This window comes from Pseudophryne corroboree, chromosome 3 (genome assembly GCF_028390025.1).
Source record: "Pseudophryne corroboree isolate aPseCor3 chromosome 3, aPseCor3.hap2, whole genome shotgun sequence".
In the NCBI taxonomy this organism is placed as follows: domain Eukaryota; kingdom Metazoa; phylum Chordata; class Amphibia; order Anura; family Myobatrachidae; genus Pseudophryne; species Pseudophryne corroboree.
Genome location: NC_086446.1, coordinates 331,212,119 through 331,237,398, shown reverse-complemented (window position 1 = coordinate 331,237,398; position 25,280 = coordinate 331,212,119). Strand labels below are relative to the sequence as shown.

At 36.7% G+C, this 25,280-nt stretch overlaps 9 non-coding genes across 9 annotated transcripts; all 9 read right to left on the bottom strand.

Moving 5' to 3' along the window:
- Positions 1–653: 653 nt before the first annotated feature.
- On the bottom strand, positions 654–725 carry TRNAP-AGG (transfer RNA proline (anticodon AGG)). The gene has a single exon. It is a non-coding gene; the product is annotated as a tRNA-Pro (tRNA).
- A 1,772-nt stretch (positions 726–2,497) lies between these two features.
- On the bottom strand, positions 2,498–2,569 carry TRNAP-AGG (transfer RNA proline (anticodon AGG)). Its single transcript has one exon. It is a non-coding gene; the product is annotated as a tRNA-Pro (tRNA).
- Positions 2,570–8,292: 5,723 nt separating this feature from the next.
- TRNAP-AGG (transfer RNA proline (anticodon AGG)) lies at positions 8,293–8,364 on the bottom strand. The gene has a single exon. It is a non-coding gene; the product is annotated as a tRNA-Pro (tRNA).
- Positions 8,365–9,212: 848 nt separating this feature from the next.
- On the bottom strand, positions 9,213–9,284 carry TRNAP-AGG (transfer RNA proline (anticodon AGG)). Its single transcript has one exon. It is a non-coding gene; the product is annotated as a tRNA-Pro (tRNA).
- Positions 9,285–14,086: 4,802 nt separating this feature from the next.
- TRNAP-AGG (transfer RNA proline (anticodon AGG)) lies at positions 14,087–14,158 on the bottom strand. The gene has a single exon. It is a non-coding gene; the product is annotated as a tRNA-Pro (tRNA).
- Positions 14,159–18,037: 3,879 nt separating this feature from the next.
- On the bottom strand, positions 18,038–18,109 carry TRNAP-AGG (transfer RNA proline (anticodon AGG)). The gene has a single exon. It is a non-coding gene; the product is annotated as a tRNA-Pro (tRNA).
- Positions 18,110–18,960: 851 nt separating this feature from the next.
- Positions 18,961–19,032, bottom strand: TRNAP-AGG (transfer RNA proline (anticodon AGG)). Its single transcript has one exon. It is a non-coding gene; the product is annotated as a tRNA-Pro (tRNA).
- Positions 19,033–19,880: 848 nt separating this feature from the next.
- Positions 19,881–19,952, bottom strand: TRNAP-AGG (transfer RNA proline (anticodon AGG)). Its single transcript has one exon. It is a non-coding gene; the product is annotated as a tRNA-Pro (tRNA).
- An 849-nt stretch (positions 19,953–20,801) lies between these two features.
- TRNAP-AGG (transfer RNA proline (anticodon AGG)) lies at positions 20,802–20,873 on the bottom strand. The gene has a single exon. It is a non-coding gene; the product is annotated as a tRNA-Pro (tRNA).
- Positions 20,874–25,280: the final 4,407 nt, after the last annotated feature.

The following is a 25,280-nucleotide window of genomic DNA, read 5'->3' as shown; positions in this document are numbered from 1 at the left end:
ACAAGCTAAATAATTTCTTATTCAGATTTTACAATTTTTAAAGTAAAACTCAAATTATTTAATAAAAAAATGCAAGACGCTGGAAAAAAAGATGTTACATTTTAAAAATACCATAACAATTAAAAAATGTATTGGTAGCATAGCTAAAATGTTTCCTTAAGGTACATTTTTGTCCAAGTATGCATATTTGGAAAGTTCAGTGCCAAGATTTAGGGGTTCCTATAGAGTTTGAAAATTTATGATAGTTGGAACCTAAGACTTGTTTCTTACTGTGTGCAACTTAAGCAAACAGACCAAGAAGAAAGAAAAAAAACAAAAACCTGCAATTAATTGTTGACCTTTTTGTTTGTCAAAAAGAGCCTATTCTTTGAAGCCACTCATTGTTTCTTAGAAAAAAGCAAGGTAAGAGAAAAACCTGTAATTTCATTTTGACAGTTTTTAATTTGTCAAAATGAGACTTCTTTGAAGCCACTCAAGATTACTTAGACAAAATGGAATCTACAGTATACCCAACATACCACCAAATGGTTGACAGTTTACTAAATATGCATAAGTATATATTTTTTTATGGATTTTCAAAAGCAAAATTCACTTGATGCTTTTGACATCAATCAAATAATGGAACCATGGGATTTAAAAGAACCTGAGAAGATGGGCTCGTCCAGGATTTGAACCCGGGATCTCTCGCACCCTAAGCGAGAATCATACCCCTAGACCAACGAGCCAACTGTTCATGCATTTTTCATGTATACTAACGAAATTGGAAGTGAAACTGTTGGAATACATTAGTAAGTATTTTAAAATACTATCAGATAATAGAACTAAGCACTTTTAAAGAACCTGAGAAAACAGGCTAATCCAGGATATGAACCTGGCGCCTTTTCCACTTAAAGCAAAAATCATACACCCAGACCAACAAGCCACAAGCTAAGTAATTTCTTATTCAGATTTTACAATTTTTAAAGTAAAACTCAAATTATTTAATAAAAAAATGCAATAAGCTGGAAAAAAAGATGTTACATTTTAAAAATACCATAACAATTTAAAAATGTATTGGTAGCATAGCTAAAATGTTTCCTTAAGGTAAATTTTTGTCCAAGTATGCATATTTGGAAAGTTCAGTGCCAAGATTTAGGGGTTCCTATAGAGTTTGAACTTTTCTGATAGTTGGAACCTAAGACTTGTCTCATACTGTGTGCAACTTAAGCATACAGACCAAGAAGAAAGAAAAAACAAAAACCTGCAAATAATTGTTGACCTTTTTGTTTGTCAAAAAGAGCCTATTCTTTGAAGCCACTCATTGTTTTTTTAGAAAAAAGCAAGGTAAGAGAAAAACCTGTAATTTCATTTTGACAGTTTTTAATTTGTCAAAATGAGACTTCTTTGAAGCCACTCAAGATTACTTAGACAAAATGGAATCTACAGTATACCCAATATACCACCAAATGGTAGACAGTTTACTAAATATGCATAAGTATATATTTTTTTATGGATTTTCAAAAGCAAAATTCACTTGATGCTTTTGACATCAATCAGTTAATGGAACCATGGGATTTAAAATAATCTGAGAAGATAGGCTCGTCCAGGATTTGAACCCGGGAACTCTTGCACCCTATGCGAGAATCATACCCCTAGACCAACGAGCCAACTGTTCATGCCTTTTTCATGTATACTAATGAAATTGGAAGTGAAACTGTTGGAATACATTAGTAAGTATTTTAAAATACTATCAGATAATAGAACTAAGCACTTTTAAAGAACCTGAGAAAACAGGCTAATCCAGGATATGAACCTTGGGCTTTTTCCACCCAAAGCAAAAATCATACACACAGACCAACAAGCCACAAACTAAATAAATTCTTATTCAGATTTTACCATTTTTAAATTAAAACTCAAATTATTTAATAAAAAAAATGCAATACGCTGGAAAAAAAGAAGTTACATTTTAAAAATACCATAACAATTTAAAAATGTATTGGTAGCATAGCTAAAATGTTTCCTTAAGGTAAATTTTTGTCCAAGTATGCATATTTGGAAAGTTCAGTGCCAAGATTTAGGGGTTCCTATAGAGTTTGAACTTTTATGATAGTTGGAACCTAAGACTTGTCTCTTACTGTGTGCAACTTAAGCATACAGACCAAGAAGAAAGAAAAAAAACAAAAACCTGCAATTAATTGTTGACCTTTTTGTTTGTCAAAAAGAGCCTATTCTTTGAAGCCACTCATTGTTTCTTAGAAAAAAGCAAGGTAAGAGAAAAACCTGTAATTTCATTTTGACAGTTTATAATTTGTCAAAATGAGACTTCTTTGAAGCCACTCAAGATTACTTAGACAAAATGGAATCTACAGTATACCCAATATACCACCAAATGGTTGACAGTTTACTAAATATGCATAAGTATATATTTTTTTATGGATTTTCAAAAGCAAAATTCACTTGATGCTTTTGACATCAATCAGATAATGGAACCATGGGATTTAAAAGAACCTGAGAAGATGGGCTCGTCCGGGATTTGAAACCGGGACCTCTCGCACCCTAAGCGAGAATCATACCCCTAAACCAACGAGCCAACTGTTAATGCTTTTTCATGTATACTAATAAAATTGGAAGTGAAACTGTTGGAATACATTAATAAGTATTTTAAAATACTATCAGATAATAGAACTAAGCACTTTTAAAGAACCTGAGAAAACAGGCTTATCCAGGATATGAATCTGGGGCCTTTTGCACCCAAAGCAAAAATCATACACCCAGACCAACAAGCCACAAGTTAAATAATTTCTTATTCAGATTTTACCATTTTTAAAGTAAAACTCAAATTATTTAATAAAAAAATGCAATAAGCTGGGAAAAAAGATGTTACATTTTAAAAATACCATAACAATTTAAAAATGTATTGGTAGCATAGCTAAAATGTTTCCTTAAGGTAAATTTTTGTCCAAGTATGCATATTTGGAAAGTTCAGTGCCAAGATTTAGGGGTTTCTATAGAGTTTGAACTTTTCTGATAGTTGGAACCTAAGACTTGTCTCATACTGTGTGCAACTTAAGCATACAGACCAAGAAGAAAGAAAAAAACAAAAACCTGCAATTAATTGTTGACCTTTTTGTTTGTCAAAAAGAGCCTATTCTTTGAAGCCATTCATTGTTTCTTAGAAAAAAGCAAGGTAAGAGTAAAACCTGCAATTTCATTTTGACAGTTTTTAATTTGTCAAAATGAGACTTCTTTGAAGCCACTCAAGATTACTTAGACAAAATGGAATCTACAGTATACCCAATATACCACCAAATGGTTGACAGTTTACTAAATATGCATAAGTATATATTTTTTTATGGATTTTCAAAAGCAAAATTCACTTGATGCTTTTGACATCAATCAGTTAATGGAACCATGGGATTTAAAATAATCTGAGAAAATAGGCTCGTCCAGGATTTGAACCCGGTATCTCTCGCACCCTAAGCGAGAATCATACCCCTAGACCCACGAGCCAACTGTTCATGCATTTTTCATGTATACTAATGAAATTGGATGTGAAACTGTGGGAATACATTAGTAAGTATTTTAAAATACTATCAGATAATAGAACTAAGCACTTTTAAAGAACCTGAGAAAACAGGCTAATCCAGGATATGAACCTGGGGCCTTTTCCACCCAAAGCAAAAATCATACACCCAGACCAACAAGCCACAAGCTAAATAATTTCTTATTCAGATTTTACCATTTTTAAAGTAAAACTCAAATTATTTAATAAAAAAAAATGCAATACGCTGGAAAAAATGATGTTACATTTTAAAAATACCATAACAATTAAAAAATGTATTGGTAGCATAGCTAAAGATGCAACGTCGGGCGGCACTCACGGCATGAAAAGAAAGACAGACAAGCTGGTCTGATGTTCAATCAACGTTTCAATGTCTTTACGGCATTTTCGTCAGGATAACAGATACAATGTAACCCACCTTTTTATCTCGGTCTGATGGTCCATGGCGCCTCCGGCCAGTCGCGTCCCGCTCCGTCCAAGTAATGACGTCATAACGAGGCGCCGGCTGTGGCGTCACGGAGCACCCGGACCGGAGCACACCAAAAAGAAAAAACAATTCCCCGTGCTGTGTAATAAAACAAAACAAACATGTAACAGTGATCAAAGTTATCCACATGATGTAACAGGGGTCAAAAGTGTAACACTGATTAGCTGACACACTGAATATGTCAAAATAGAGACAATGTAACTGTCCATAAACAAATAGATACAGTGTGACCCGTGTTGCTTACTATACGAGAATGTTGCATAAACTTTTACTGAATAGTGGACATAAAATGTTGGTATAAAATTGCTAGATAAAAAACTAGTTAAATTCCTTCGAACCTATTGGTTACTAAAGAATAAAGAGTGGCTAGTCAGTTATAAAAATGCTGACAAACCCGCTTGTTCGTTATGTCCCCTGGGGGAAAGCGTATCAAGGGTATATATCCATTTAGCTTCTGCTCTAAGTAATTTTTGTGCTCGATCACCCCCACGTTTTGATGGGGGAATATGATCAATTATACGATGTCGGAGGGCTGCAACTGAGTGTTTAGCCTGGAGGAAATGCCTCGCTACAGGTTGGTCACTTCTGCCTGCCGAGATTGCCGCTCTGATGGAGGCTCGATGTCCTGCCATTCGTTCTTTAAACATACAGTCTGTTTTCCCCACATAGTGGAGGCCGCAAGGGCAACTAAGTAAATAAACGACAAATCTTGTGGTGCAAGTGACACAATGTTTTATCTTGAATTTTTTGCCCGTGAAAGGGTGATGAAATGAATCACCAGTTAGCATATGGCTGCACGTAGTGCAGCCTAAGCATTTAAAGCAACCCGGACAGGAGGATTTGAGAAAAGTGGTGATATTACTTTTTTTGGAAGTACTTTCAACATTAGTTTTAACAAGAAAATCACGAATATTTTTGCCTCTACGGTAAGCTGGCATAATTCGTGTATTGGATTGAATACCAATTTTCTTATCTGTTTGTATGATAGGCCAGAAATTTTTCGTTATTTTACTGATTGCGGGGCTCTGAGTGTTAAATTGATTAACCCATATTAGTCTGTCTGAGCTTACAGTTTTTTTGATAGAATTTAAAGTACTACTTCTAGGTATCTTGAGTACTTTTTCTTTAATAGTTGTTAGGTCAGACTGACAATAACCTCTCTGGGTAAATTTAGCTATCATAGCATCACATTCTACCTCTAATTGAGTTTCATCGCTGATGATACGCTTAAGGCGCAGCATCTGCGAGTAAGGGAGACCCTTGCGTAAGGAAATGGGATGATGACTTGACGCTAATAAGATATTGTTTCTGTCCGTGCTCTTGGTGAATAATGATGTGACAATTTTGTCATCATGTAATGTAATCCGTACATCCAAAAAACTGATAGTTTTGTCATGTATGGTGTACGTGAATTTAACAGGGGAATCAGACAAGTTGTGTGTATCAAGTAAAGATTCTAACATGTTACGTGGTCCGGTCCAAAATAATAACAAATCATCTATGAAACGTAAATATAACAGTACATAAGGTTTAGCTGCTTCATTGGACAGGAACAGCTCGTCCTCAATTCGCAGCATAAAGCTATTAGCGAATGAGGGCAAGACGTTGCTTCCCATGGAGCAGCCTGACTGCTGTAAATAAAAATTGTTGTTAAATAAAAAATAATTTCTTTGTAAAGTTAATTGGAGTAAACTTAAAAATAAGTCAATATTGGGTCCAGTGTATGAAGGATTATTTCGTATTAGGGCTTCCACAGCTTTGAGGCCATCAGCTTGAGGGATGCATGTGTATACATTTTTTACATCAATCGTTGCTAGTATGCAACTACTCGGAACTGAATTAAGAGTGGCCAGTTTATTCAAAAGTGCTGTGGTGTCCTTAAGGCAGTGATCAACCGATTGAATACATGGTTGCAGGTGAAAATCCAGAAAGATGGAAATTTTCTGATATAGTGATCCTCTAGCCGAGATTATAGGACGTCCTGGAGGGGACTTGGTGTCCTTATGTATTTTGGGTACTGAATACAGTATTGGTACCACTGGACAGCGTGTGGACAAAGACTCAAGTTGTGCCGATGTTAAATGGCCATCTTTGACTGCCTGAGACAGGATATTGTCCAATTCCTTTTTGTAAACAGCAGTGGGGTCAGAAGATAGTTTTCGGTAAGTGTAAGTATCTGATAATTGACGATCAAGCTCAGCGATATAGTCATGGACATTTTGTATTACTAGAGCTCCGCCCTTATCTGCCGGGCGTATGACTATATCATCGTAATTACTCAGATCTGTCAAGGCTTGCCATTCGGTTTTCGTTAAGTTAGAATGGACGTGTTTGGCCTGTTTGATGGTATTTTGAACTTGATGATCTACTGACCTAGAAAAAATTTTGATGGATTTATTTTGTGAAACTGGATCAAATTTAGATTTAACACGGAGAGCTGGTGGCATAGTTGTATTAGTGGATGGTGTTGTTGGATGTTGAAAGAAGTACTCTCTAAGACGAAGTTGTCGTTCCAGTTTGTATTGTTCAATTTTCCAGTTGAAGGGGTCTAATGTGGTAGTAGGAACAAAATTTAGTCCTTTAGACATGACTTGTAATTCCATGGGGGTGAATTGACGATCAGATAAATTAAATATCATCTCCGTTTGGAGTATGCTGTTTTTCTTTCTCGACGTCCTCTTGCATTGCCCGCCACGCCTCGTGAATTGGCGCCTGGATTGGTTGGTTGTGCCAGTGTGCGTGCCCCTAAAGGGGGGAGACCTTGGGTAGGGCATGGAACTTCAGTTTCACTCGCTGTAGCTGTGCCATCTGTGGAAGAATCCATGTCCAGATATTGTGCGTTAAAACGGTTAAAAGGACGTCGTCTCACGGGTCGTCTGGGGACCGATGTGCCAGAGATCCAAGGATAGACCTGTATTTTGACGTAATCGTTATTAACAATTTCCAGTTTATTGCGTTTATAGGAAATCAAATCTTTCTGGTATTTGTCTAATTGAACGGTAAGTTTCTCATACCAGTTTGTGGAAGTGTCCATTTGCAAAGTAGATTTATGAGTGGACTCAAAGGTGTCTATTTGAGTCCGAATGACTGCCAGTTCCCGTGTGACTTCCTCTATGATCAAAAGCATAAGGTCATAGGAACATTTATTTAAAATGGAGACCCATTTTTTGCAGAAAGCCGCATTGAATCTCCCTTTGGTAGGGATATTTTTGATTCGGAAACCTAAACTAAATATGCATAAGTATATATTTTTTTATGGATTTTCAAAAGTAAAATTCAGTTGATGCTTTTGACATCAATCAGTTAATGGAACAATGGGATTTAAAATAATCTGAGAAGATAGGCTCGTCCAGGATTTGAACCCGGGATCTCTCGCACTCTAAGCGAGAATCATACCCCTAGACCAACGAACCAACTGTTAATGCGTCTTTCATGTATACTAATGAAATTGGAAGTGAAACTGTTGGAATACATTAGTAAGTATTTTAAAATACCATCAGATAATAGAACTAAGCACTTTTAAAGAACCTGAGAAAACAGGCTAATCCAGGATATGAACTTGGGGCCTTTTCCACCCAAAGCAAAAATCATACACTCAGACCAACAAGCCACAAGCTAAATAATTTCTTATTCAGATTTTACCATTTTTAAAGTAAAACTCAAATTATTTAATAAAAAAAATGCAATACGCTGGAAAAAAAGAAGTTACATTTTAAAAATACCATAACAATTTAAAAATGTATTGGTAGCATAGCTAAAATGTTTCCTTAAGGTAAATTTTTGTCCAAGTATGCATATTTGGAAAGTTCAGTGCCAAGATTTAGGGGTTCCTATAGAGTTTGAACTTTTATGATAGTTGGAACCTAAGACTTGTCTCTTACTGTGTGCAACTTAAGCATACAGACCAAGAAGAAAGAAAAAAAACAAAAACCTGCAATTAATTGTTGACCTTTTTGTTTGTCAAAAAGAGCCTATTCTTTGAAGCCACTCATTGTTTCTTAGAAAAAAGCAAGGTAAGAGAAAAACCTGTAATTTCATTTTGACAGTTTATAATTTGTCAAAATGAGACTTCTTTGAAGCCACTCAAGATTACTTAGACAAAATGGAATCTACAGTATACCCAATATACCACCAAATGGTTGACAGTTTACTAAATATGCATAAGTATATATTTTTTTATGGATTTTCAAAAGCAAAATTCACTTGATGCTTTTGACATCAATCAGATAATGGAACCATGGGATTTAAAAGAACCTGAGAAGATGGGCTCGTCCGGGATTTGAAACCGGGACCTCTCGCACCCTAAGCGAGAATCATACCCCTAAACCAACGAGCCAACTGTTAATGCTTTTTCATGTATACTAATAAAATTGGAAGTGAAACTGTTGGAATACATTAATAAGTATTTTAAAATACTATCAGATAATAGAACTAAGCACTTTTAAAGAACCTGAGAAAACAGGCTTATCCAGGATATGAATCTTGGGCCTTTTGCACCCAAAGCAAAAATCATACACCCAGACCAACAAGCCACAAGTTAAATAATTTCTTATTCAGATTTTACCATTTTTAAAGTAAAACTCAAATTATTTAATAAAAAAATGCAATAAGCTGGAAAAAAAGATGTTACATTTTAAAAATACCATAACAATTTAAAAATGTATTGGTAGCATAGCTAAAATGTTTCCTTAAGGTAAATTTTTGTCCAAGTATGCATATTTGGAAAGTTCAGTGCCAAGATTTAGGGGTTTCTATAGAGTTTGAACTTTTCTGATAGTTGGAACCTAAGACTTGTCTCTTACTGTGTGCAACTTAAGCATACAGACCAAGAAGAAAGAAAAAAACAAAAACCTGCAATTAATTGTTGACCTTTTTGTTTGTCAAAAAGAGCCTATTCTTTGAAGCCACTCATTGTTTCTTAGAAAAAAGCAAGGTAAGAGTAAAACCTGCAATTTCATTTTGACAGTTTTTAATTTGTCAAAATGAGACTTCTTTGAAGCCACTCAAGATTACTTAGACAAAATGGAATCTACAGTATACCCAATATACCACCAAATGGTTGACAGTTTACTAAATATGCATAAGTATATATTTTTTTATGGATTTTCAAAAGCAAAATTCACTTGATGCTTTTGACATCAATCAGTTAATGGAACCATGGGATTTAAAATAATCTGAGAAAATAGGCTCGTCCGGGATTTGAACCCGGTATCTCTCGCACCCTAAGCGAGAATCATACCCCTAGACCAACGAGCCAACTGTTCATGCATTTTTCATGTATACTAATGAAATTGGATGTGAAACTGTTGGAATACATTAGTAAGTATTTTAAAATACTATCAGATAATAGAACTAAGCACTTTTAAAGAACCTGAGAAAACAGGCTAATCCAGGATATGAACCTGGGGCCTTTTCCACCCAAAGCAAAAATCATACACCCAGACCAACAAGCCACAAGCTAAATAATTTCTTATTCAGATTTTACCATTTTTAAAGTAAAACTCAAATTATTTAATAAAAAAAATGCAATACGCTGGAAAAAATGATGTTACATTTTAAAAATACCATAACAATTAAAAAATGTATTGGTAGCATAGCTAAAGATGCAACGTCGGGCGGCACTCACGGCATGAAAAGAAAGACAGACAAGCTGGTCTGATGTTCAATCAACGTTTCAATGTCTTTACGGCATTTTCGTCAGGATAACAGATACAATGTAACCCACCTTTTTATCTCCGTCTGATGGTCCATGGCGCCTCCGGCCAGTCGCGTCCCGCTCCGTCCAAGTAATGACGTCATAACGAGGCACCGGCTGTGGCGTCACGGAGCACCCGGACCGGAGCACACCAAAAAGAAAAAACAATTCCCCGTGCTGTGTAATAAAACAAAACAAACATGTAACAGTGATCAAAGTTATCCACATGATGTAACAGGGGTCAAAAGTGTAACACTGATTAGCTGACACACTGAATATGTCAAAATAGAGACAATGTAACTGTCCATAAACAAATAGATACAGTGTGACCCGTGTTGCTTACTATACGAGAATGTTGCATAAACTTTTACTGAATAGTGGACATAAAATGTTGGTATAAAATTGCTAGATAAAAAACTAGTTAAATTCCTTCGAACCTATTGGTTACTAAAGAATAAAGAGTGGCTAGTCAGTTATAAAAATGCTGACAAACCCGCTTGTTCGTTATGTCCCCTGGGGGAAAGCGTATCAAGGGTATATATCCATTTAGCTTCTGCTCTAAGTAATTTTTGTGCTCGATCACCCCCACGTTTTGATGGGGGAATATGATCAATTATACGATGTCGGAGGGCTGCAACTGAGTGTTTAGCCTGGAGGAAATGCCTCGCTACAGGTTGGTCACTTCTGCCTGCCGAGATTGCCGCTCTGATGGAGGCTCGATGTCCTGCCATTCGTTCTTTAAACATACAGTCTGTTTTCCCCACATAGTGGAGGCCGCAAGGGCAACTAAGTAAATAAACGACAAATCTTGTGGTGCAAGTGACACGATGTTTTATCTTGAATTTTTTGCCCGTGAAAGGGTGATGAAATGAATCACCAGTTAGCATATGGCTGCACGTAGTGCAGCCTAAGCATTTAAAGCAACCCGGACAGGAGGATTTGAGAAAAGTGGTGATATTACTTTTTTTGGAAGTACTTTCAACATTAGTTTTAACAAGAAAATCACGAATATTTTTGCCTCTACGGTAAGCTGGCATAATTCGTGTATTGGATTGAATACCAATTTTCTTATCTGTTTGTATGATAGGCCAGAAATTTTTCGTTATTTTACTGATTGCGGGGCTCTGAGTGTTAAATTGATTAACCCATATTAGTCTGTCTGAGCTTACAGTTTTTTTGATAGAATTTAAAGTACTACTTCTAGGTATCTTGAGTACTTTTTCTTTAATAGTTGTTAGGTCAGACTGACAATAACCTCTCTGGGTAAATTTAGCTATCATAGCATCACATTCTACCTCTAATTGAGTTTCATCGCTGATGATACGCTTAAGGCGCAGCATCTGCGAGTAAGGGAGACCCTTGCGTAAGGAAATGGGATGATGACTTGACGCTAATAAGATATTGTTTCTGTCCGTGCTCTTGGTGAATAATGATGTGACAATTTTGTCATCATGTAATGTAATCCGTACATCCAAAAAACTGATAGTTTTGTCATGTATGGTGTACGTGAATTTAACAGGGGAATCAGACAAGTTGTGTGTATCAAGTAAAGATTCTAACATGTTACGTGGTCCGGTCCAAAATAATAACAAATCATCTATGAAACGTAAATATAACAGTACATAAGGTTTAGCTGCTTCATTGGACAGGAACAGCTCGTCCTCAATTCGCAGCATAAAGCTATTAGCGAATGAGGGCGAGACGTTGCTTCCCATGGAGCAGCCTGACTGCTGTAAATAAAAATTGTTGTTAAATAAAAAATAATTTCTTTGTAAAGTTAATTGGAGTAAACTTAAAAATAAGTCAATATTGGGTCCAGTGTATGAAGGATTATTTCGTATTAGGGCTTCCACAGCTTTGAGGCCATCAGCTTGAGGGATGCATGTGTATAAATTTTTTACATCAATCGTTGCTAGTATGCAACTACTCGGAACTGAATTAAGAGTGGACAGTTTATTCAAAAGTGCTGTGGTGTCCTTAAGGCAGTGATCAACCGATTGAATACATGGTTGCAGGTGAAAATCCAGAAAGATGGAAATTTTCTGATATAGTGATCCTCTAGCCGAGATTATAGGACGTCCTGGAGGGGACTTGGTGTCCTTATGTATTTTGGGTACTGAATACAGTATTGGTACCACTGGACAGCGTGTGGACAAAGACTCAAGTTGTGCCGATGTTAAATGGCCATCTTTGACTGCCTGAGACAGGATATTGTCCAATTCCTTTTTGTAAACAGCAGTGGGGTCAGAAGATAGTTTTCGGTAAGTGTAAGTATCTGATAATTGACGATCAAGCTCAGCGATATAGTCATGGACATTTTGTATTACTAGAGCTCCGCCCTTATCTGCCGGGCGTATGACTATATCATCGTAATTACTCAGATCTGTCAAGGCTTGCCATTCGGTTTTCGTTAAGTTAGAATGGACGTGTTTGGCCTGTTTGATGGTATTTTGAACTTGATGATCTACTGACCTAGAAAAAATTTTGATGGATTTATTTTGTGAAACTGGATCAAATTTAGATTTAACACGGAGAGCTGGTGGCATAGTTGTATTAGTGGATGGTGTTGTTGGATGTTGAAAGAAGTACTCTCTAAGACGAAGTTGTCGTTCCAGTTTGTATTGTTCAATTTTCCAGTTGAAGGGGTCTAATGTGGTAGTAGGAACAAAATTTAGTCCTTTAGACATGACTTGTAATTCCATGGGGGTGAATTGACGATCAGATAAATTAAATATCATCTCCGTTTGGAGTATGCTGTTTTTCTTTCTCGACGTCCTCTTGCATTGCCCGCCACGCCTCGTGAATTGGCGCCTGGATTGGTTGGTTGTGCCAGTGTGCGTGCCCCTAAAGGGGGGAGACCTTGGGTAGGGCATGGAACTTCAGTTTCACTCGCTGTAGCTGTGCCATCTGTGGAAGAATCCATGTCCAGATATTGTGCGTTAAAACGGTTAAAAGGACGTCGTCTCACGGGTCGTCTGGGGACCGATGTGCCAGAGATCCAAGGATAGACCTGTATTTTGACGTAATCGTTATTAACAATTTCCAGTTTATTGCGTTTATAGGAAATCAAATCTTTCTGGTATTTGTCTAATTGAACGGTAAGTTTCTCATACCAGTTTGTGGAAGTGTCCATTGGCAAAGTAGATTTATGAGTGGACTCAAAGGTGTCTATTTGAGTCCGAATGACTGCCAGTTCCCGTGTGACTTCCTCTATGATCAAAAGCATAAGGTCATAGGAACATTTATTTAAAATGGAGACCCATTTTTTGCAGAAAGCCGCATTGAATCTCCCTTTGGTAGGGATATTTTTGATTCGGAAACCTAAACTAAATATGCATAAGTATATATTTTTTTATGGATTTTCAAAAGTAAAATTCAGTTGATGCTTTTGACATCAATCAGTTAATGGAACAATGGGATTTAAAATAATCTGAGAAGATAGGTTCGTCCAGGATTTGTACCCGGGATCTCTCGCACCCTAAGCGAGAATCATACCCCTAGACCAACGAACCAACTGTTAATGCATCTTTCATGTATACTAATGAAATTGGAAGTGAAACTGTTGGAATACATTAGTAAGTATTTTAAAATACCATCAGATAATAGAACTAAGCACTTTTAAAGAACCTGAGAAAACAGGCTAATCCAGGATATGAACTTGGGGCCTTTTCCACCCAAAGCAAAAATCATACACTCAGACCAACAAGCCACAAGCTAAATAACTTCTTATTCAGATTTTACCATTTTTAAAGTAAAACTCAAATTATTTAATAAAAAAAATGCAATACGCTGGAAAAAAAGAAGTTACATTTTAAAAATACCATAACAATTTAAAAATGTATTGGTAGCATAGCTAAAATGTTTCCTTAAGGTAAATTTTTGTCCAAGTATGCATATTTGGAAAGTTCAGTGCCAAGATTTAGGGGTTCCTATAGAGTTTGAACTTTTATGATAGTTGGAACCTAAGACTTGTCTCTTACTGTGTGCAACTTAAGCATACAGACCAAGAAGAAAGAAAAAAAACAAAAACCTGCAATTAATTGTTGACCTTTTTGTTTGTCAAAAAGAGCCTATTCTTTGAAGCCACTCATTGTTTCTTAGAAAAAAGCAAGGTAAGAGAAAAACCTGTAATTTCATTTTGACAGTTTATAATTTGTCAAAATGAGACTTCTTTGAAGCCACTCAAGATTACTTAGACAAAATGGAATCTACAGTATACCCAATATACCACCAAATGGTTGACAGTTTACTAAATATGCATAAGTATATATTTTTTTATGGATTTTCAAAAGCAAAATTCACTTGATGCTTTTGACATCAATCAGATAATGGAACCATGGGATTTAAAAGAACCTGAGAAGATGGGCTCGTCCGGGATTTGAAACCGGGACCTCTCGCACCCTAAGCGAGAATCATACCCCTAAACCAACGAGCCAACTGTTAATGCTTTTTCATGTATACTAATAAAATTGGAAGTGAAACTGTTGGAATACATTAATAAGTATTTTAAAATACTATCAGATAATAGAACTAAGCACTTTTAAAGAACCTGAGAAAACAGGCTTATCCAGTATATGAATCTGGGGCCTTTTCCACCCAAAGCAAAAATCATACACCCAGACCAACAAGCCACAAGCTAAATAATTTCTTATTCAGATTTTACAATTTTTAAAGTAAAACTCAAATTATTTAATAAAAAAAAATGCAATACGCTGGAAAAAATGATGTTACATTTTAAAAATACCATAACAATTAAAAAATGTATTGGTAGCATAGCTAAAGATGCAACGTCGGGCGGCACTCACGGCATGAAAAGAAAGACAGACAAGCTGGTCTGATGTTCAATCAACGTTTCAATGTCTTTACGGCATTTTCGTCAGGATAACAGATACAATGTAACCCACCTTTTTATCTCCGTCTGATGGTCCATGGCGCCTCCGGCCAGTCGCGTCCCGCTCCGTCCAAGTAATGACGTCATAACGAGGCACCGGCTGTGGCGTCACGGAGCACCCAGACCGGAGCACACCAAAAAGAAAAAACAATTCCCCGTGCTGTGTAATAAAACAAAACAAACATGTAACAGTGATCAAAGTTATCCACATGATGTAACAGGGGTCAAAAGTGTAACACTGATTAGCTGACACACTGAATATGTCAAAATAGAGACAATGTAACTGTCCATAAACAAATAGATACAGTGTGACCCGTGTTGCTTACTATACGAGAATGTTGCATAAACTTTTACTGAATAGTGGACATAAAATGTTGGTATAAAATTGCTAGATAAAAAACTAGTTAAATTCCTTCGAACCTATTGGTTACTAAAGAATAAAGAGTGGCTAGTCAGTTATAAAAATGCTGACAAACCCGCTTGTTCGTTATGTCCCCTGGGGGAAAGCGTATCAAGGGTATATATCCATTTAGCTTCTGCTCTAAGTAATTTTTGTGCTCGATCACCCCCACGTTTTGATGGGGGAATATGATCAATTATACGATGTCGGAGGGCTGCAACTGAGTGTTTAGCCTGGAGGAAATGCCTCGCTACAGGTTGGTCACTTCTGCCTGCCGAGATTTCCGCTCTGATGGAGGCTCGATGTCCTGCCATTCGTTCTTTAAACATACAGTCTGTTTTCCCCACATAGTGGAGGCCGCAAGGGCAACTAAGTAAATAAACGACAAATCTTGTGGTGCAAGTGACACGATGTTTTATCTTGAATTTTTTGCCCGTGAAAGGGTGATGAAATGAATCACCAGTTAGCATATGGCTGCACGTAGTGCAGCCTAAGCATTTAAAGCAACCCGGACAGGAGGATTTGAGAAAAGTGGTGATATTACTTTTTTTGGAAGTACTTTCAACATTAGTTTTAACAAGAAAATCACGAATATTTTTGCCTCTACGGTAAGCTGGCATAATTCGTGTATTGGATTGAATACCAATTTTCTTATCTGTTTGTATGATAGGCCAGAAATTTTTCGTTATTTTACTGATTGCGGGGCTCTGAGTGTTAAATTGATTAACCCATATTAGTCTGTCTGAGCTTACAGTTTTTTTGATAGAATTTAAAGTACTACTTCTAGGTATCTTGAGTACTTTTTCTTTAATAGTTGTTAGGTCAGACTGACAATAACCTCTCTGGGTAAATTTAGCTATCATAGCATCACATTCTACCTCTAATTGAGTTTCATCGCTGATGATACGCTTAAGGCGCAGCATCTGCGAGTAAGGGAGACCCTTGCGTAAGGAAATGGGATGATGACTTGACGCTAATAAGATATTGTTTCTGTCCGTGCTCTTGGTGAATAATGATGTGACAATTTTGTCATCATGTAATGTAATCCGTACATCCAAAAAACTGATAGTTTTGTCATGTATGGTGTACGTGAATTTAACAGGGGAATCAGACAAGTTGTGTGTATCAAGTAAAGATTCTAACATGTTACGTGGTCCGGTCCAAAATAATAACAAATCATCTATGAAACGTAAATATAACAGTACATAAGGTTTAGCTGCTTCATTGGACAGGAACAGCTCGTCCTCAATTCGCAGCATAAAGCTATTAGCGAATGAGGGCGAGACGTTGCTTCCCATGGAGCAGCCTGACTGCTGTAAATAAAAATTGTTGTTAAATAAAAAATAATTTCTTTGTAAAGTTAATTGGAGTAAACTTAAAAATAAGTCAATATTGGGTCCAGTGTATGAAGGATTATTTCGTATTAGGGCTTCCACAGCTTTGAGGCCATCAGCTTGAGGGATGCATGTGTATAAATTTTTTACATCAATCGTTGCTAGTATGCAACTACTCGGAACTGAATTAAGAGTGGACAGTTTATTCAAAAGTGCTGTGGTGTCCTTAAGGCAGTGATCAACCGATTGAATACATGGTTGCAGGTGAAAATCCAGAAAGATGGAAATTTTCTGATATAGTGATCCTCTAGCCGAGATTATAGGACGTCCTGGAGGGGACTTGGTGTCCTTATGTATTTTGGGTACTGAATACAGTATTGGTACCACTGGACAGCGTGTGGACAAAGACTCAAGTTGTGCCGATGTTAAATGGCCATCTTTGACTGCCTGAGACAGGATATTGTCCAATTCCTTTTTGTAAACAGCAGTGGGGTCAGAAGATAGTTTTCGGTAAGTGTAAGTATCTGATAATTGACGATCAAGCTCAGCGATATAGTCATGGACATTTTGTATTACTAGAGCTCCGCCCTTATCTGCCGGGCGTATGACTATATCATCGTAATTACTCAGATCTGTCAAGGCTTGCCATTCGGTTTTCGTTAAGTTAGAATGGACGTGTTTGGCCTGTTTGATGGTATTTTGAACTTGATGATCTACTGACCTAGAAAAAATTTTGATGGATTTATTTTGTGAAACTGGATCAAATTTAGATTTAACACGGAGAGCTGGTGGCATAGTTGTATTAGTGGATGGTGTTGTTGGATGTTGAAAGAAGTACTCTCTAAGACGAAGTTGTCGTTCCAGTTTGTATTGTTCAATTTTCCAGTTGAAGGGGTCTAATGTGGTAGTAGGAACAAAATTTAGTCCTTTAGACATGACTTGTAATTCCATGGGGGTGAATTGACGATCAGATAAATTAAATATCATCTCCGTTTGGAGTATGCTGTTTTTCTTTCTCGACGTCCTCTTGCATTGCCCGCCACGCCTCGTGAATTGGCGCCTGGATTGGTTGGTTGTGCCAGTGTGCGTGCCCCTAAAGGGGGGAGACCTTGGGTAGGGCATGGAACTTCAGTTTCACTCGCTGTAGCTGTGCCATCTGTGGAAGAATCCATGTCCAGATATTGTGCGTTAAAACGGTTAAAAGGACGTCGTCTCACGGGTCGTCTGGGGACCGATGTGCCAGAGATCCAAGGATAGACCTGTATTTTGACGTAATCGTTATTAACAATTTCCAGTTTATTGCGTTTATAGGAAATCAAATCTTTCTGGTATTTGTCTAATTGAACGGTAAGTTTCTCATACCAGTTTGTGGAAGTGTCCATTGGCAAAGTAGATTTATGAGTGGACTCAAAGGTGTCTATTTGAGTCCGAATGACTGCCAGTTCCCGTGTGACTTCCTCTATGATCAAAAGCATAAGGTCATAGGAACATTTATTTAAAATGGAGACCCATTTTTTGCAGAAAGCCGCATTGAATCTCCCTTTGGTAGGGATATTTTTGATTCGGAAACCTAAACTAAATATGCATAAGTATATATTTTTTTATGGATTTTCAAAAGTAAAATTCAGTTGATGCTTTTGACATCAATCAGTTAATGGAACAATGGGATTTAAAATAATCTGAGAAGGTAGGTTCGTCCAGGATTTGAACCCGGGATCTCTCGCACCCTAAGCGAGAATCATACCCCTAGACCAACGAACCAACTGTTAATGCATCTTTCATGTATACTAATGAAATTGGAAGTGAAACTGTTGGAATACATTAGTAAGTATTTTAAAATACCATCAGATAATAGAACTAAGCACTTTTAAAGAACCTGAGAAAACAGGCTAATCCAGGATATGAACTTGGGGCCTTTTCCACCCAAAGCAAAAATCATACACTCAGACCAACAAGCCACAAGCTAAATAACTTCTTATTCAGATTTTACCATTTTTAAAGTAAAACTCAAATTATTTAATAAAAAAAATGCAATACGCTGGAAAAAAAGAAGTTACATTTTAAAAATACCATAACAATTTAAAAATGTATTGGTAGCATAGCTAAAATGTTTCCTTAAGGTAAATTTTTGTCCAAGTATGCATATTTGGAAAGTTCAGTGCCAAGATTTAGGGGTTCCTATAGAGTTTGAACTTTTATGATAGTTGGAACCTAAGACTTGTCTCTTACTGTGTGCAACTTAAGCATACAGACCAAGAAGAAAGAAAAAAAACAAAAACCTGCAATTAATTGTTGACCTTTTTGTTTGTCAAAAAGAGCCTATTCTTTGAAGCCACTCATTGTTTCTTAGAAAAAAGCAAGGTAAGAGAAAAACCTGTAATTTCATTTTGACAGTTTATAATTTGTCAAAATTAGACTTCTTTGAAGCCACTCAAGATTACTTAGACAAAATGGAATCTACAGTATACCCAATATACCACCAAATGGTTGACAGTTTACTAAATATGCATAAGTATATATTTTTTTATGGATTTTCAAAAGCAAAATTCACTTGATGCTTTTGACATCAATCAGATAATGGAACCATGGGATTTAAAAGAACCTGAGAAGATGGGCTCGTCCGGGATTTGAAACCGGGACCTCTCGCACCCTAAGCGAGAATCATACCCCTAAACCAACGAGCCAACTGTTAATGCTTTTTCATGTATACTAATAAAATTGGAAGTGAAACTGTTGGAATACATTAATAAGTATTTTAAAATACTATCAGATAATAGAACTAAGCACTTTTAAAGAACCTGAGAAAACAGGCTTATCCAGGATATGAATCTGGGGCCTTTTGCACCCAAAGCAAAAATCATACACCCAGACCAACAAGCCACAAGTTAAATAATTTCTTATTCAGATTTTACCATTTTTAAAGTAAAACTCAAATTATTTAATAAAAAAATGCAATAAGCTGGAAAAAAAGATGTTACATTTTAAAAATACCATAACAATTTAAAAATGTATTGGTAGCATAGCTAAAATGTTTCCTTAAGGTAAATTTTTGTCCAAGTATGCATATTTGGAAAGTTCAGTGCCAAGATTTAGGGGTTTCTATAGAGTTTGAATTTTTCTGATAGTTGGAACCTAAGACTTGTCTCATACTGTGTGCAACTTAAGCATACAGACCAAGAAGAAAGAAAAAAACAAAAACCTGCAATTAATTGTTGACCTTTTTGTTTGTCAAAAAGAGCCTATTCTTTGAAGCCACTCATTGTTTCTTAGAAAAAAGCAAGGTAAGAGTAAAACCTGCAATTTCATTTTGACAGTTTTTAATTTGTCAAAATGAGACTTCTTTGAAGCCTCTCAAGATTACTTAGACAAAATGGAATCTACAGTATACCCAATATACCACCAAATGGTTGACAGTTTACTAAATATGCATAAGTATATATTTTTTTATGGATTTTCAAAAGCAAAATTCACTTGATGCTTTTGACATCAATCAGTTAATGGAACCATGGGATTTAAAATAATCTGAGAAAATAGGCTCATCCAGGATTTGAACCCGGTATCTCTCGCACCCTAAGCGAGAATCATACCCCTAGACCAACGAGCCAACTGTTCATGCATTTTTCATGTATACTAATGAAATTGGATGTGAAACTGTTGGAATACATTAGTAAGTATTTTAAAATACTATCAGATAATAGAACTAAGCACTTTTAAAGAACCTGAGAAAACAGGCTAATCCAGGATATGAACCTGGGGGCTTTTCCACCCAAAGCAAAAATCATACACCCAGACCAACAAGCCACAAGCTAAATAATTTCTTATTCAGATTTTACCATTTTTAAAGTAAAACTCAAATTATTTAATAAAAAAATGCAATAAGCTGGAAAAAAAGATGTTACATTTTAAAAATACCATAACAATTTAAAAATGTATTGGTAGCATAGCTAAAATGTTTCCTTAAGGTAAATTTTTGTCCAAGTATGCATATTTGGAAAGTTCAGTGCCAAGATTTAGGGGTTTCTATAGAGTTTGAACTTTTCTGATAGTTGGAACCTAAGACTTGTCTCTTACTGTGTGCAACTTAAGCATACAGACCAAGAAGAAAGAAAAAAACAAAAACCTGCAATTAATTGTTGACCTTTTTGTTTGTCAAAAAGAGCCTATTCTTTGAAGCCACTCATTGTTTCTTAGAAAAAAGCAAGGTAAGAGTAAAACCTGCAATTTCATTTTGACAGTTTTTAATTTGTCAAAATGAGACTTCTTTGAAGCCACTCAAGATTACTTAGACAAAATGGAATCTACAGTATACCCAATATACCACCAAATGGTTGACAGTTTACTAAATATGCATAAGTATATATTTTTTTATGGATTTTCAAAAGCAAAATTCACTTGATGCTTTTGACATCAATCAGTTAATGGAACCATGGGATTTAAAATAATCTGAGAAAATAGGCTCGTCCGGGATTTGAACCCGGTATCTCTCGCACCCTAAGCGAGAATCATACCCCTAGACCAACGAGCCAACTGTTCATGCATTTTTCATGTATACTAATGAAATTGGATGTGAAACTGTTGGAATACATTAGTAAGTATTTTAAAATACTATCAGATAATAGAACTAAGCACTTTTAAAGAACCTGAGAAAACAGGCTAATCCAGGATATGAACCTGGGGCCTTTTCCACCCAAAGCAAAAATCATACACCCAGACCAACAAGCCACAAGCTAAATAATTTCTTATTCAGATTTTACCATTTTTAAAGTAAAACTCAAATTATTTAATAAAAAAAATGCAATACGCTGGAAAAAATGATGTTACATTTTAAAAATACCATAACAATTAAAAAATGTATTGGTAGCATAGCTAAAGATGCAACGTCGGGCGGCACTCACGGCATGAAAAGAAAGACAGACAAGCTGGTCTGATGTTCAATCAACGTTTCAATGTCTTTACGGCATTTTCGTCAGGATAACAGATACAATGTAACCCACCTTTTTATCTCCGTCTGATGGTCCATGGCGCCTCCGGCCAGTCGCGTCCCGCTCCGTCCAAGTAATGACGTCATAACGAGGCACCGGCTGTGGCGTCACGGAGCACCCGGACCGGAGCACACCAAAAAGAAAAAACAATTCCCCGTGCTGTGTAATAAAACAAAACAAACATGTAACAGTGATCAAAGTTATCCACATGATGTAACAGGGGTCAAAAGTGTAACACTGATTAGCTGACACACTGAATATGTCAAAATAGAGACAATGTAACTGTCCATAAACAAATAGATACAGTGTGACCCGTGTTGCTTACTATACGAGAATGTTGCATAAACTTTTACTGAATAGTGGACATAAAATGTTGGTATAAAATTGCTAGATAAAAAACTAGTTAAATTCCTTCGAACCTATTGGTTACTAAAGAATAAAGAGTGGCTAGTCAGTTATAAAAATGCTGACAAACCCGCTTGTTCGTTATGTCCCCTGGGGGAAAGCGTATCAAGGGTATATATCCATTTAGCTTCTGCTCTAAGTAATTTTTGTGCTCGATCACCCCCACGTTTTGATGGGGGAATATGATCAATTATACGATGTCGGAGGGCTGCAACTGAGTGTTTAGCCTGGAGGAAATGCCTCGCTACAGGTTGGTCACTTCTGCCTGCCGAGATTGCCGCTCTGATGGAGGCTCGATGTCCTGCCATTCGTTCTTTAAACATACAGTCTGTTTTCCCCACATAGTGGAGGCCGCAAGGGCAACTAAGTAAATAAACGACAAATCTTGTGGTGCAAGTGACACGATGTTTTATCTTGAATTTTTTGCCCGTGAAAGGGTGATGAAATGAATCACCAGTTAGCATATGGCTGCACGTAGTGCAGCCTAAGCATTTAAAGCAACCCGGACAGGAGGATTTGAGAAAAGTGGTGATATTACTTTTTTTGGAAGTACTTTCAACATTAGTTTTAACAAGAAAATCACGAATATTTTTGCCTCTACGGTAAGCTGGCATAATTCGTGTATTGGATTGAATACCAATTTTCTTATCTGTTTGTATGATAGGCCAGAAATTTTTCGTTATTTTACTGATTGCGGGGCTCTGAGTGTTAAATTGATTAACCCATATTAGTCTGTCTGAGCTTACAGTTTTTTTGATAGAATTTAAAGTACTACTTCTAGGTATCTTGAGTACTTTTTCTTTAATAGTTGTTAGGTCAGACTGACAATAACCTCTCTGGGTAAATTTAGCTATCATAGCATCACATTCTACCTCTAATTGAGTTTCATCGCTGATGATACGCTTAAGGCGCAGCATCTGCGAGTAAGGGAGACCCTTGCGTAAGGAAATGGGATGATGACTTGACGCTAATAAGATATTGTTTCTGTCCGTGCTCTTGGTGAATAATGATGTGACAATTTTGTCATCATGTAATGTAATCCGTACATCCAAAAAACTGATAGTTTTGTCATGTATGGTGTACGTGAATTTAACAGGGGAATCAGACAAGTTGTGTGTATCAAGTAAAGATTCTAACATGTTACGTGGTCCGGTCCAAAATAATAACAAATCATCTATGAAACGTAAATATAACAGTACATAAGGTTTAGCTGCTTCATTGGACAGGAACAGCTCGTCCTCAATTCGCAGCATAAAGCTATTAGCGAATGAGGGCGAGACGTTGCTTCCCATGGAGCAGCCTGACTGCTGTAAATAAAAATTGTTGTTAAATAAAAAATAATTTCTTTGTAAAGTTAATTGGAGTAAACTTAAAAATAAGTCAATATTGGGTCCAGTGTATGAAGGATTATTTCGTATTAGGGCTTCCACAGCTTTGAGGCCATCAGCTTGAGGGATGCATGTGTATAAATTTTTTACATCAATCGTTGCTAGTATGCAACTACTCGGAACTGAATTAAGAGTGGCCAGTTTATTCAAAAGTGCTGTGGTGTCCTTAAGGCAGTGATCAACCGATTGAATACATGGTTGCAGGTGAAAATCCAGAAAGATGGAAATTTTCTGATATAGTGATCCTCTAGCCGAGATTATAGGACGTCCTGGAGGGGACTTGGTGTCCTTATGTATTTTGGGTACTGAATACAGTATTGGTACCACTGGACAGCGTGTGGACAAAGACTCAAGTTGTGCCGATGTTAAATGGCCATCTTTGACTGCCTGAGACAGGATATTGTCCAATTCCTTTTTGTAAACAGCAGTGGGGTCAGAAGATAGTTTTCGGTAAGTGTAAGTATCTGATAATTGACGATCAAGCTCAGCGATATAGTCATGGACATTTTGTATTACTAGAGCTCCGCCCTTATCTGCCGGGCGTATGACTATATCATCGTAATTACTCAGATCTGTCAAGGCTTGCCATTCGGTTTTCGTTAAGTTAGAATGGACGTGTTTGGCCTGTTTGATGGTATTTTGAACTTGATGATCTACTGACCTAGAAAAAATTTTGATGGATTTATTTTGTGAAACTGGATCAAATTTAGATTTAACACGGAGAGCTGGTGGCATAGTTGTATTAGTGGATGGTGTTGTTGGATGTTGAAAGAAGTACTCTCTAAGACGAAGTTGTCGTTCCAGTTTGTATTGTTCAATTTTCCAGTTGAAGGGGTCTAATGTGGTAGTAGGAACAAAATTTAGTCCTTTAGACATGACTTGTAATTCCATGGGGGTGAATTGACGATCAGATAAATTAAATATCATCTCCGTTTGGAGTATGCTGTTTTTCTTTCTCGACGTCCTCTTGCATTGCCCGCCACGCCTCGTGAATTGGCGCCTGGATTGGTTGGTTGTGCCAGTGTGCGTGCCCCTAAAGGGGGGAGACCTTGGGTAGGGCATGGAACTTCAGTTTCACTCGCTGTAGCTGTGCCATCTGTGGAAGAATCCATGTCCAGATATTGTGCGTTAAAACGGTTAAAAGGACGTCGTCTCACGGGTCGTCTGGGGACCGATGTGCCAGAGATCCAAGGATAGACCTGTATTTTGACGTAATCGTTATTAACAATTTCCAGTTTATTGCGTTTATAGGAAATCAAATCTTTCTGGTATTTGTCTAATTGAACGGTAAGTTTCTCATACCAGTTTGTGGAAGTGTCCATTGGCAAAGTAGATTTATGAGTGGACTCAAAGGTGTCTATTTGAGTCCGAATGACTGCCAGTTCCCGTGTGACTTCCTCTATGATCAAAAGCATAAGGTCATAGGAACATTTATTTAAAATGGAGACCCATTTTTTGCAGAAAGCCGCATTGAATCTCCCTTTGGTAGGGATATTTTTGATTCGGAAACCTAAACTAAATATGCATAAGTATATATTTTTTTATGGATTTTCAAAAGTAAAATTCAGTTGATGCTTTTGACATCAATCAGTTAATGGAACAATGGGATTTAAAATAATCTGAGAAGATAGGTTCGTCCAGGATTTGTACCCGGGATCTCTCGCACCCTAAGCGAGAATCATACCCCTAGACCAACGAACCAACTGTTAATGCATCTTTCATGTATACTAATGAAATTGGAAGTGAAACTGTTGGAATACATTAGTAAGTATTTTAAAATACCATCAGATAATAGAACTAAGCACTTTTAAAGAACCTGAGAAAACAGGCTAATCCAGGATATGAACTTGGGGCCTTTTCCACCCAAAGCAAAAATCATACACTCAGACCAACAAGCCACAAGCTAAATAACTTCTTATTCAGATTTTACCATTTTTAAAGTAAAACTCAAATTATTTAATAAAAAAAATGCAATACGCTGGAAAAAAAGAAGTTACATTTTAAAAATACCATAACAATTTAAAAATGTATTGGTAGCATAGCTAAAATGTTTCCTTAAGGTAAATTTTTGTCCAAGTATGCATATTTGGAAAGTTCAGTGCCAAGATTTAGGGGTTCCTATAGAGTTTGAACTTTTATGATAGTTGGAACCTAAGA